The sequence below is a fragment of the Odontesthes bonariensis genome, chromosome 15 (genome assembly GCF_027942865.1).
Source record: "Odontesthes bonariensis isolate fOdoBon6 chromosome 15, fOdoBon6.hap1, whole genome shotgun sequence".
Classification (NCBI taxonomy): domain Eukaryota; kingdom Metazoa; phylum Chordata; class Actinopteri; order Atheriniformes; family Atherinopsidae; genus Odontesthes; species Odontesthes bonariensis.
The window spans coordinates 9,444,238-9,455,623 of NC_134520.1; the positions used below are offsets into that span (position 1 = coordinate 9,444,238).

General features: G+C 41.7%; 1 non-coding gene across 1 annotated transcript; it reads left to right on the plus strand.

Annotated features, from left to right (window-relative positions):
* Window positions 1-10,044: 10,044 nt before the first annotated feature.
* On the plus strand, window positions 10,045-10,138 carry trnai-uau (transfer RNA isoleucine (anticodon UAU)). The gene is made up of 2 exons: window positions 10,045-10,082; window positions 10,103-10,138. It is a non-coding gene; the product is annotated as a tRNA-Ile (tRNA).
* Window positions 10,139-11,386: the final 1,248 nt, after the last annotated feature.

An 11,386-nucleotide genomic window follows, 5' to 3' on the forward strand; every position in this document is an offset into this window, starting at 1 on the left:
CAACCTTCAGCTCCATCTCCACCTGCAGCCTCGACCATCAGGCTGCAAAAAACAACCTTTAACCCCATCTCCACCTGCAGCCTCGACCATCAGGCTGCAAAAAACAACCTTTAACCCCATCTCCACCTGCAGCCTCGACCATCAGGCTGCAAAAAACAACCGTCAACTCCATCTCCACCTGCAGCCTCGACCATCAGGCTACAAAAAACATCCTTCAGTTCCATCTCCACCTGCAGCCTCGACCATCAGGCTGCAAAAAACAACCTTTAACTCCATCTCCACCTGCAGCCTCGACCATCAGGCTACAAAAAACAACCTTCAGCTCCACCTCCACCTGCAGCCTCAACCATCAGCCTGCAAAAAACATCCTTCAGCTCCATCTCCACCTGCAGCCTCGACCATCAGGCTGCAAAAAACATCCTTCAGCTCCACCTCCACCTGCAGCCTCAACCATCAGGCTACAAAAAACAACCTTCAACTCCATCTTCACCTGCAGCCTCGACCATCAGGCTGCAAAAAACAACCTTCAACTCCATCTCCACCTGCAGCCTCGACCATCAGGCTGCAAAAAACAACCTTTAACTCCATCTCCACCTGCAGCCTCGACCATCAGGCTGCAAAAAACAACCTTTAACTCCATCTCCACCTGCAGCCTCGACCATCAGCCTGCAAAAAACAACCTTTAACTCCATCTCCACCTGCAGCCTCGACCATCAGGCTACAAAAAACAACCTTCAGCTCCATCTCCACCTGCAGCCTCGACCATCAGGCTACAAAAAACAACCTTTAACTCCATCTCCACCTGCAGCCTCGACCATCAGGCTGCAAAAAACAACCTTTAACTCCATCTCCACCTGCAGCCTCAACCATCAGGCAGCAAAAAACATCATTCAGCTCCATCTCCACCTGCAGCCTCGACCATCAGGCTACAAAAAACAACCTTCAGCTCCATCTCCACCTGCAGCCTCGACCATCAGGCTGCAAAAAACAACCTTCAGCTCCATCTCCACCTGCAGCCTCGACCATCAGGCTGCAAAAAACATCATTCAGCTCCATCTCCACCTGCAGCCTCGACCATCAGGCTACAAAAAACAACCTTCAGCTCCATCTCCACCTGCAGCCTCGACCATCAGGCTGCAAAAAACAACCTTCAGCTCCATCTCCACCTGCAGCCTCGACCATCAGGCTACAAAAAACAACCTTCAGCTCCATCTCCACCTGCAGCCTCGACCATCAGGCTGCAAAAAACAACCTTTAACCCCATCTCCACCTGCAGCCTCGACCATCAGGATACAAAAAACAACCTTCAGCTCCATCTCCACCTCCACCATCACCCTGCAGAATAATCCACCATCCATTTCCACTTGAAACTAACATCCAACTTCCTGCCTCAGTAGACATTGTTTCAAGTTTCACCTGGAACCTGTGAAACTGCTCCGTCCCTTCCACCCCCTTTTCACAACCATCCTTAAACTTTTCCATTTATCTTCCTTTACTGCAGGTAAATCGAAATTCCTACTCGTCTTTTAGTTTGGAGGATGTAGTCTATGTTTACCTTTTGACAACCACCATCCTCTTGCAGACAAATGCAGCTCCACCTAAAATCTCTCAGTCAACACTCAGAAAAAGTCAATCTTCCATCTCCACCTGCTGATTTCAGGAAACAAAAATGCAGCCTCAACCTCCACCTCACACCATAAGAAAACGTTTTCCAGTTCTAAATTCCAACTGGTGGATCCTGGTGGTTTTCTTCCAGACCCATCTGGACTTTACAGATATTCAAGTCAAGCAGAAGCTGACCAAGTGCCTTTGCCCCTCAATGACTCGCCCTTCCGTCCAAACTCGACATCACCACCTCCTTCCACCATCTGAAAGGGCTCCTACATTCTGGACTTTAAGAAAAACCAAACCTTCCTTTCACATCTTTCAAAATAAAAAGTCCTCTGGATTGTAATAACTGTAAATATTTTTTGTAATTCTTCCACAAGTACGCACTGGAAAGAGAAGCCTTAATGAATTACATTTTGTGGGTTTTCAAATTCTTTATTCTGCTTTATTTAACTGTTCTGCTGATGCTATGAGGGAGCTGAAAATGGTCAAGAACTGTATTCATGTTTCAGGGTGAACAAATCTGTCACTGAGTTGATGTAATTCACAGTTTAGTCTTAAGCATGTAAAGCACAACATATTCATTAATACTAGTGGGAAATCATATTTGAACAGTGTTTGATGTTTTTCTCAACATTCTATTTGCATTATGTTCAATCGTTATGTAGCGATAGTATATCTAAATAAATATATGAGTTATATTGATGACTAAAAAGAGCTAAACAGCATTTTGTGACCAAGCGGTCAGGAATCAGGATTTAGAGAGGGAACAGAATTGGTAGACGTCTTACCAGTCGTATTCCGTGACTCTAACTTTTAATGTTTTGCTTTGTCCACGAGCTGCAGAGGAGCTTCAAAACGGACCACTACAGGAAATCTTTCCTGCCCACAGCCATCAGCATCTATAATAACTCCTTGATTTAATTGAGCTACATCAACATTTAATTTCCCTCTGGGATAAATAAAGTATTTTTGAATTTGAATTGAATTGAATTGACTGTTACCAAATGCTTCAAACTGGTCTCCGAGGTTTTAGGAAAAAATGAAAAAAATATTAAATCACAGTCCATGTTTGAAATCTACAACAAAAAAATGTTATGGGTTTTGAAGGCGGGGTAGGGGATCTTTTTCAGGAACATTTTTTTACATATTGCTTGAAATACTCTTCACACCCCCATTGCAACCAATTAATTAAAAGTTTTGATACAAATATGTGCGCGTACCCTGCTCCGTGAACGTCCAGAAGCTTGGCAGGAAGCTAAACTAGAGCCAGCTTGGCTAGCACCTAGCATTATTAAACGTATAGTTAGCATATACTAAATACTAAATACTAAATACGGCAACGATCGATGCTTGCTGTCAGAACAGCGCTCGTGCACCTTCGTGCTCGTGCGCGTTCATGTACTCTAGAGGCGTGGCTTCGGGGGAAAAGTGAAGAAAAGGGTTGGGACTTTTTACCTGTGTATTTTCAAAATGCAGCTGGACTCAAAATCCAGGATCTCCTACCCTACCTTTAACCTGTGAGACATTTAGAGTGCATGGAGTGCAGTGCAAACAGTATCAATGTTGATAATTCCACACAGTTAACATTTCTAAGATGACGCTAACTTATTGTGACAATCCAAGACATTCTCACCTTTAGATTTGAGTTATTAAGTAGCAATGCTTGACAATTGGCTGCCCTCAAGGATGTTCCACAGTCTTGTACAAAAAGAGAAGCTTGGCACTGTTCCACGTGCTGATTTAAAGCAACAAAAAAATGAAAGGTTTAGTCAAGAGATCAACTTTTAATCTAGTACTAATGTCATGTTTTACATTATACATTATCCACACCTTCACAGGTGCAGCCAGTGAAGCTAATTAAAACGGAAACGTTTTTCACTGTAACCGATGCTTTTGCTTATCGTTTGGCTGTCGCGGCCACATGGAGCCGGCGTTCCCAGTACCCCAAAACGATATTTTTGGAGAACGGGTTCCAGAGTGGGAAGATCTAAGAACGGCGTCATTTCGTTTCCATTGTTACAGCCAGAACGGATTTGTTTACATCTACGTCACAGCCACATGGCCAACGCCAGTAATGTATACACATACGTCAGTGACCAGAACAAAAAGCGGCTTCCATTCAAAATCCGGAAGAAGAAGACAACACAACAAGGACAGACAGCGATCATCATGGACCCCACAACATTGATAGCAGCACTGCTGCAGAAACAGCTAACTAAAGCGGCGTTGTACACGTCGTACACGCATGCGCATCTGCCCTCCGCTCTTTCCTGGGTTTCAGTGGGTATTACAGACGGTTCGTGAAAGAGTACTCACGCATATGCTACCCACTTAACCAGCTGCTGAAGGGCTGCATGCCGCCTGGTGGGCCCAGAAAAGACAAAGTGGCGACACAGGCCAAGCCCAACCAAGAGCCACAGCAAATGTTCCACTCTTCAGAGCCGTTCGGATCCAGATGGGGTCCAGAGTGTGAAGCAGCCTTTGAGATACTCAAGCAGAGCCTGTCAGAAGCACCTGTCCTGGCCTTTGCTGACCCACAGTATCCCTAAACCCTTCATGTGGACACCAGCCACGAAGGATTGGGGGATGTGCTGTACCAGGATCAAGGAGGTGGCTTGCGGACATTAAACATTAAAACAATATTACTGGGCATGTATTGTTGTAATGTTTTAAATACTTGAACGCAGTTTTTCTAGAGAAGATAATTGTTATGTACATGGGATTATCGTCCATCGATTCTTTTGGGCTTTCACATGCGCGAGCGTACAACTAACCGGTGAGTTACATGCTGCTTATAAAGTTGTTTTGTAACGTCCCCATGCCAGTAATGTGAGAACCATGCATATGGTTTTGATGATAAGGCTTGTGACTTTATTGTCGGATGGTTTATAAAGTGGTGTGACGTTTCTGCAGTGTGCAAGTTGTTGTTTCACGTGGAAGGGTTAGCGCTTGCCACTAGCCACCACGTATTAGCCTCGCACGACAGGCTGAGCGAACAGCGCGATCTCCACACAGGGAGCGCAGATTTGCACCTCTCTGTGTCCTACGATCAGTATTTGACAACCTCTAGCAATGGAAATGCGCTTCAAATAACCCGGAGTTCCCCTTTAACAGGCTAGCGGAGTCTCCGTAGTTGCCCGTTCGTTCGATAGCATTATCCAACTGTCAGTGTCAAACGGTAGAATGTATCCAACTGTCAAATGGTAGAAAGTGAACTAAACTTCTCAAACGAAACATAACTCAAGAACTGAAACCAAACGGACACAGAAAGACAGTGTGTCGAACTGCTCTTTCTCCTAAACATCTGCAGTTGACATGTTGACTTAAAAATAACTAATTAAACTCTTTTCCAACTCGGTATCGAAAGATGTCTCTCCCGTTCACAATCCCCTCACACGCTTCTCTCTCCGTTCCCATGACAACCTGGTTACTCTGTCAACCGAACAGCAGGCCGTATAGGAAGCTATAATACTCCGTCAACAAAATAAAAGTTCATATAACAAGTTGTGTACAATGTTAGAAATACAATATATTACATTAGATGCTTTTTAAAACTCTTGTTTAAAACATATATTAGTGCACCAAAACATATCAACACATACTTGGCTTTAGCCAATATTTCAGGTGGGTTACATAAGTAATGTAGTTTCCATACAGGATCCAGTTTAGCGTGATCAGAATTCCAAAAAAGCAGTAAAATGGCTCTGTTCTGCATTTTCACAAATCAGAAAAAGGTTTCACAAATCCAAAACAAGATTTTAATGAATCTACAACCTCTTTAGAATAATTCCATCCAGATTTGAGCAGTGTAAAGCCTGGTTTATAGTCGGTAACGCAAGACGCAACGCCAGACGCAACGCAAGCCCTTGCGCGATTGCAAGCCCCCCCTTGCGTGCTTGCGTGTGTCACCTTAATTTTCTAAACTTCACGCAAGACCCAAGCAGAGCTATAGAGTAGCCACTCTGGACACGAGCACAAGCCACTATCTACATCACATCCGACGGCGTGTTCATCTTCCGGTTTCATCCCCTAATAAAAGACCGCTGTTTTCAAACGCCAGGGTAGAAAGCGAAGAAGAAGCATGAATCCCATAGACATAATATATTATATATATTATGTCTATTATATATATTATGTCTATGATGAATCCACTCGAAGAGAGACTTGCCGAAGAGGTCCTGGCGGTGAATTTCCTTTCATTTCGTAGTAGGCTTGTCATTGAAAAAACCCGCTGCTCCACCTACTGTTCTGGCGGTGAATTGCCACACAGCACACGCAAGCACCGGCAAAGCTAAATGAAGCATAAACGTCTCGAGCCATTAACACAAGCGCAAGACGCAAGCGCAAGGGTAGTTAAAAGAAGTATAACTCAGCCTTAACTATTGTAGTTTCCATACAGGACCTTGTTTTGGTCGATCAAAATGCAAAAAAAGCAGTGAAATGGCCCTTTATGCCCACCCCTTTAATTCGTGAATCGGATGCCAACTTCAGCGTCGGGCAATATCAATCTATACAAACACATCATACCCATTTCATCTTATTACTTTACAGGAATTACTTTACAGGAATGAAGATGCTCAGTAAACCCCACCATTTCAAAATCATTTCAAGTAACAAAATGCAACAATGCAACAATTTCATTCAATTCATTTACACACAGCAAAACAAATCTATACAAGTACATGCACAGGAACAATAAAATATTCATCTTTAAAACCATAAGCCATCTGTAAATCAAATGGTACAGCTCTTTAAACAGTTTATGGTGGTCAATAAGCAAGTGCTTGAGGCAAACAGTCATGCCCTCTGTTATGACTGGTGAAAACACAAGATTGATAATTTGAAGTAACAGTAGCAAAAGTCTCCAATGTGCATTACCTTCAGGCACAACATCTCCAAATATCAAAGGCACGTTCCGAATCAAGCAAAATGTTTGAATGGCATTAAGATCAATCCCATTGCCAATCTGTTCAAGATTTAGTCTGCTGGGAAAATTCTTCCTTTCAAGATATCCATAGTTAAACGCATATACTCTTTCAGCTATATCTTGATTTGATAGGATTTTTGTTTCTGCAAGGTATCCAAACAAGAGTTTCAATTCAAACTGTCCCACTCCTTCCAAAATATCATGCATGAGGTCGACTACATAATTATCAACGACACTGAAGTACTGCAATTCATCTTGAAGACAGGTTCTCTTGACCCCAAATGAAGATGCAACTGTGGGATCTTGTATATCACTACAGTGTTTAGCATGTAGGACGTGGTTGCGCAATTTATTTGGGTAATCATCAGTAAAAAGTCCTTGACACTCATTTTTATCAGCTATACAAAAACGGCAATAATATCTGGCGCTGAAGGACTCAACAAAACCAAGGACTGTGTGCAGTCCCAAGTTATCGCCAGTGAATTGTGCAACTGTCCCATATATCTGCTGATCAGAGAAAGGAAGATTGATTCCTGTAGACTCCAGGACTTTAATGTCACGTACAATAGGCTCCAGGATAGCATTCATGCCGTATTTTTTAATGTCCTGACTGTGGAATAGTGCCACAAGGTGAATATTTAAGAGCGCAGAATTAACCTTTGGAGTGAAGTTTCTAAGAATAAAGTAGATACCACCAACTTTATGAATGTCTCAAACTCATCGAAAAAAGGCTGAATTTGGAGAGTATTTTCATTTTTGGAGAAGAGGGGATGATTTTTATAATAGATACCATCACAAAAGTCTCGGTAGAGCCCATTTTTGTCAGCAGGCTGGACAAAATGCCTGCAGATGTCCTTGTTGGAAAATATGAACTTTAAAGTTTCCAGTATAGAAACATACACAAATTTGTCAGTTACAGGAACCTGATTGTAGGTTCCAGACGATCTATTTCTTCTTGGATCAAACCGTACACCCAAAGCAATCTCAACGGGTTCCACCACACCCAGTTTTTCAGTGTAATATTTCTTCCACTTGGTCTCATTGTTGAAATTCACTACAGGATTTTTGAGGCCCTCAAAATAATCGTTCACTCTGCCTTTTAAGACATCATTGTCAGGAGGAAGTAATTTTAGGATATCATCTCTGACATTTGTGTGAGAAGCGTCTACAAATTTATCAACAAATGACTTCACTTTCGTTATTGCAACATCAGCACTCAGTAACCCCCCAATAATTGATGCACACATTTTTGTGGTGCTTGGTTTGTCATTTTGCTCTTTGTCATTTGATCTTTCAGAATGCCCTGCAGTGTAATGAGAAGACTCATATTGATCAGGTACAGCCTGAGGTAGAGTAAAAACAGATTGAGAGGGTGTGTGACTTTCCCCCTCAGCACGTTCACTGTGTTTTTTTAACAGATGCTTTCTGAAGCCCGAAAAGGTGCTGAACCTTTGACAACAACCATGTTTAAACTTTTAAACTTTTTGTAAAAACTTGAGAAAGGCCACACTGGCCGAAACGTTGTTTCTTAAATAAATTCAGCATGATGGACAAGAGTGTGCGGTATCTTCCCCTTTGAAATGAACTAGTACCCGCTACCTGCACCTCGAATCTTCTGGTGTGCGTTGGTTTCTTCCTCCTAAAATAGACTTGCAGGTAGGACAATGTAAGAGACGGTGATAAATTATTGTTTGACACAGAACAACATACAGATGTAGTTAACAAATATGGTGTACTATTCAGTGGTGATGTCAGTATTTTTACGTTTTGATATCTACTCACCAGGCCCTTTGTGTCCAAGAACCTAGGGAAATGTTGTAGGACCGAGGAGGACATCTCTGCATCGTGGATTAATTTCTGACGGTGTTGAAAAGTTTCTCTCATCTTGATGAAAACCTGGAGCTCATCAGTGCTGTGTTTCAGCAGGGACATGGCCTCCAAACACTGTTCTCCATCCAGCTGGTGTACTGCCGTCACCTCCCATTTGGACTCTGGCCCCCTTGATGGATCCCTGCTAGAGCTGCTCCTCTTCCTTTTGCCACCCCCACTGAGTTCACGCTGGATATTTTTCAATTTCCAGGCGATGTAGCCTTCATTGCTTTGTGCATCAAAGAAGTGCTCCTGTGTACAGAGATCGAGAAACAAGATTGACAGTTAAGCCCAATGGTTTCCAAACCTTTACTGCTGGGACCCCCTTTCAAACCCAATATCATTTTCAATACTCACCACGATTTTTCTCCGAGTCTGATCAGTAATTTCTGGCTTTCTTTTATATTCAGCAAGTATTTTGTCACCTCCTGACTTTGTACAAGCTAAGAAAAATAGAATGAGGACAAAGTGAAATATTTATTTTTAACCAACTTTAACCCAACATTCATTGTCAAAGGATGACAATCATCCTGTGAGTGAGCCCCAGTCTCAACATACTTAGTGTTATTTGCAAACGTAGTACTTTACATTCATTAGCAGTTATTGAGTGATGGCATATGTGATGTCTTGTTTACATAAAGCTATAGCGAGAACAATTAAGACAACTAGATGGAGCAGCTTACCTCTTTAGCATGTAAAGAAAGATCAGAATGAACAGCAGAAGTCTGAAGACCATCAATGCATGGGACTGTTAGGGCATCACTTGTAGATATGGTGTCACATGAAGACTGTGCAAGTGAGTCTGAGAAGAAACCCAATGACGTGAAAGTCAACCAAAATTAATAAACATTGATTTATGCATGCAGCATCAAAACATAGAATTTTTAAAACTATACATAATCAAACAATCAACTTTGGCTACATGGACTTTCTAAACACTGAAATAAACAAAACCAGAGTAAATACTGTAGGAGCCATTTTATTGTCACTGATATAGTTTAGTGTAGTTTGATATTTAGCCACTTGTGGGAGCACTTCACTTTATCATAGGTCACGCAGGTCACAGGTATACAGTATGTCACAGAAGTGAGTACACCCCTCACATGTTTGCAGATTTGAAAGTATATCTTTCCATAGGACAACATTAAAGAAATTTCACTTTGACACAATGAATAGTAACCGGTGTACAACATATATAACCACTTCAATTTGTTGTTCATTCAAAACATTTCAAAATACAGCCATTAATGTTTGAACATGTACCCACAAAAGTGAGTACACCCCAGGTTGAAATCCCGTAGAGAGTGTTTGAGAACGGGTCGTGTTGGCCCGAAACATCAAAGGCATCAAAAGGGAGCTCATCGTTGTGCGTTTCATCCTTGCCTTACATTGCACTTCTACATTTTGAGTCTGCACCAGGCTAAAAGAAATGTGTGAGATTTGACTAAAAGAGACTGTGAGAGAAAGAGGGGGACGGACTGAACTCACCTTTGGAATTTTCTGTTTCCCCAGGTTCAAGTTAGAAGGATCCACCAGACCTTTAGGTTGAATCAGGTCAACCACCAAGGTACCGAGATAACTAGGTATAAGTAGGTAACAATCTCACACTTAACTTGTATTTTATAGATTAATTAAACGCTCCAGTGGAGCAATTGGTTAGCGCACAGTACTTATAAGACAGTACACTGTAGAGCAATGCTGAGGTTGTGAGTTCAAGCCTCACCTGGAGCATATCTGCTGATAACTTCTTCAACTTACAATATTAGAGCTGGTCAGAGACATGATAATCACAGTGCAGATTGTAATATGTCATTAGAAGTCAAATAGCCAAGCTATACAGCACAGTAAAGCTATGGAGATAAGCCTTCTAAACAGACTCTTCTTGTCGACTCAATGTGTACAAATAATGGAGATTAGAAACATGAAGAACACTAATAATTAAGATTCATTTGGCTTTAAATTGCTCTCAATTCTGACACAAATATACATAGATCTTGTACATCAGCTAACCTCAGCTGCAAAGTACTGTCTAATAAGTAACACACAATGACCAATTGCACCTCTGGAGCATGTTTATTTATAAATGACACTTAATCAAATCTGTGATCATTAAACCTCTGAACAGAGAAAATTCATCCAACTTAGAAGTCGTTTCTTTTCAGACTGGTCTGGGTAGTTTTTGTAGTTATCTACGCTCCAGTGGTGCAATCGGTTAGTGCGTGGTACTTATAAGACAGTACACTGTAGAGCAATGCTGAGGTTGTGAGCTCAAGCCTCATTAGCCTGAAGGCTAATAATGCACGGCAGTGACAGCGGGCACTGCTGCAGCCTCAGATGATTGTTTCGAATTAACACAGAAAAGATGCACTCAGGGATCAGAAGGACATGAGAGAACCGAGAACAAGACGCAACCACTGCGTTTACTGTGTCCCGTCAATTTTGCCAAAGTAAGCCCACATTAGCAATCACATTTTTTTTTCTTAACAATAATGCGATTAAAAAAGTGAATCTTTGATTTTTAAGATAGCCTGATTGTTTGAGAAGGGACTGCTGAGTGACTGATGGTCTTAAAAGTATAAAATCATCAAAAGCCTTGATGGTCATCAGCTGTGTAAGTTTGATTTTACTGGGAAGAATATGAACTTGTCCCCAGTGATATGACCTTAAGTACATCACAGAGCACATTATTAATGAATTATTTTTTTAATTTATTTATGACACCAACTTTTGCAGACGTGTCATCTGAACTGGTGACATAATCTGTGTGAGTCTACAAATAAAGCACGAGAGCCTGCCCATCCAAACAACTTAATTGGGTCTGGTTAAAGTAGATCTGATAAGTGGTGATTGAGAAGCAAAGGTTTTATTGTAATGGCTACAAATGATCTGACTCTGCAAGATTCATTTGAAAAGGGAAGTGCGCACTTTTTTTTTTCCTGATCATCAACGTGCCATAACATTGTAAAAGATCAGACATAA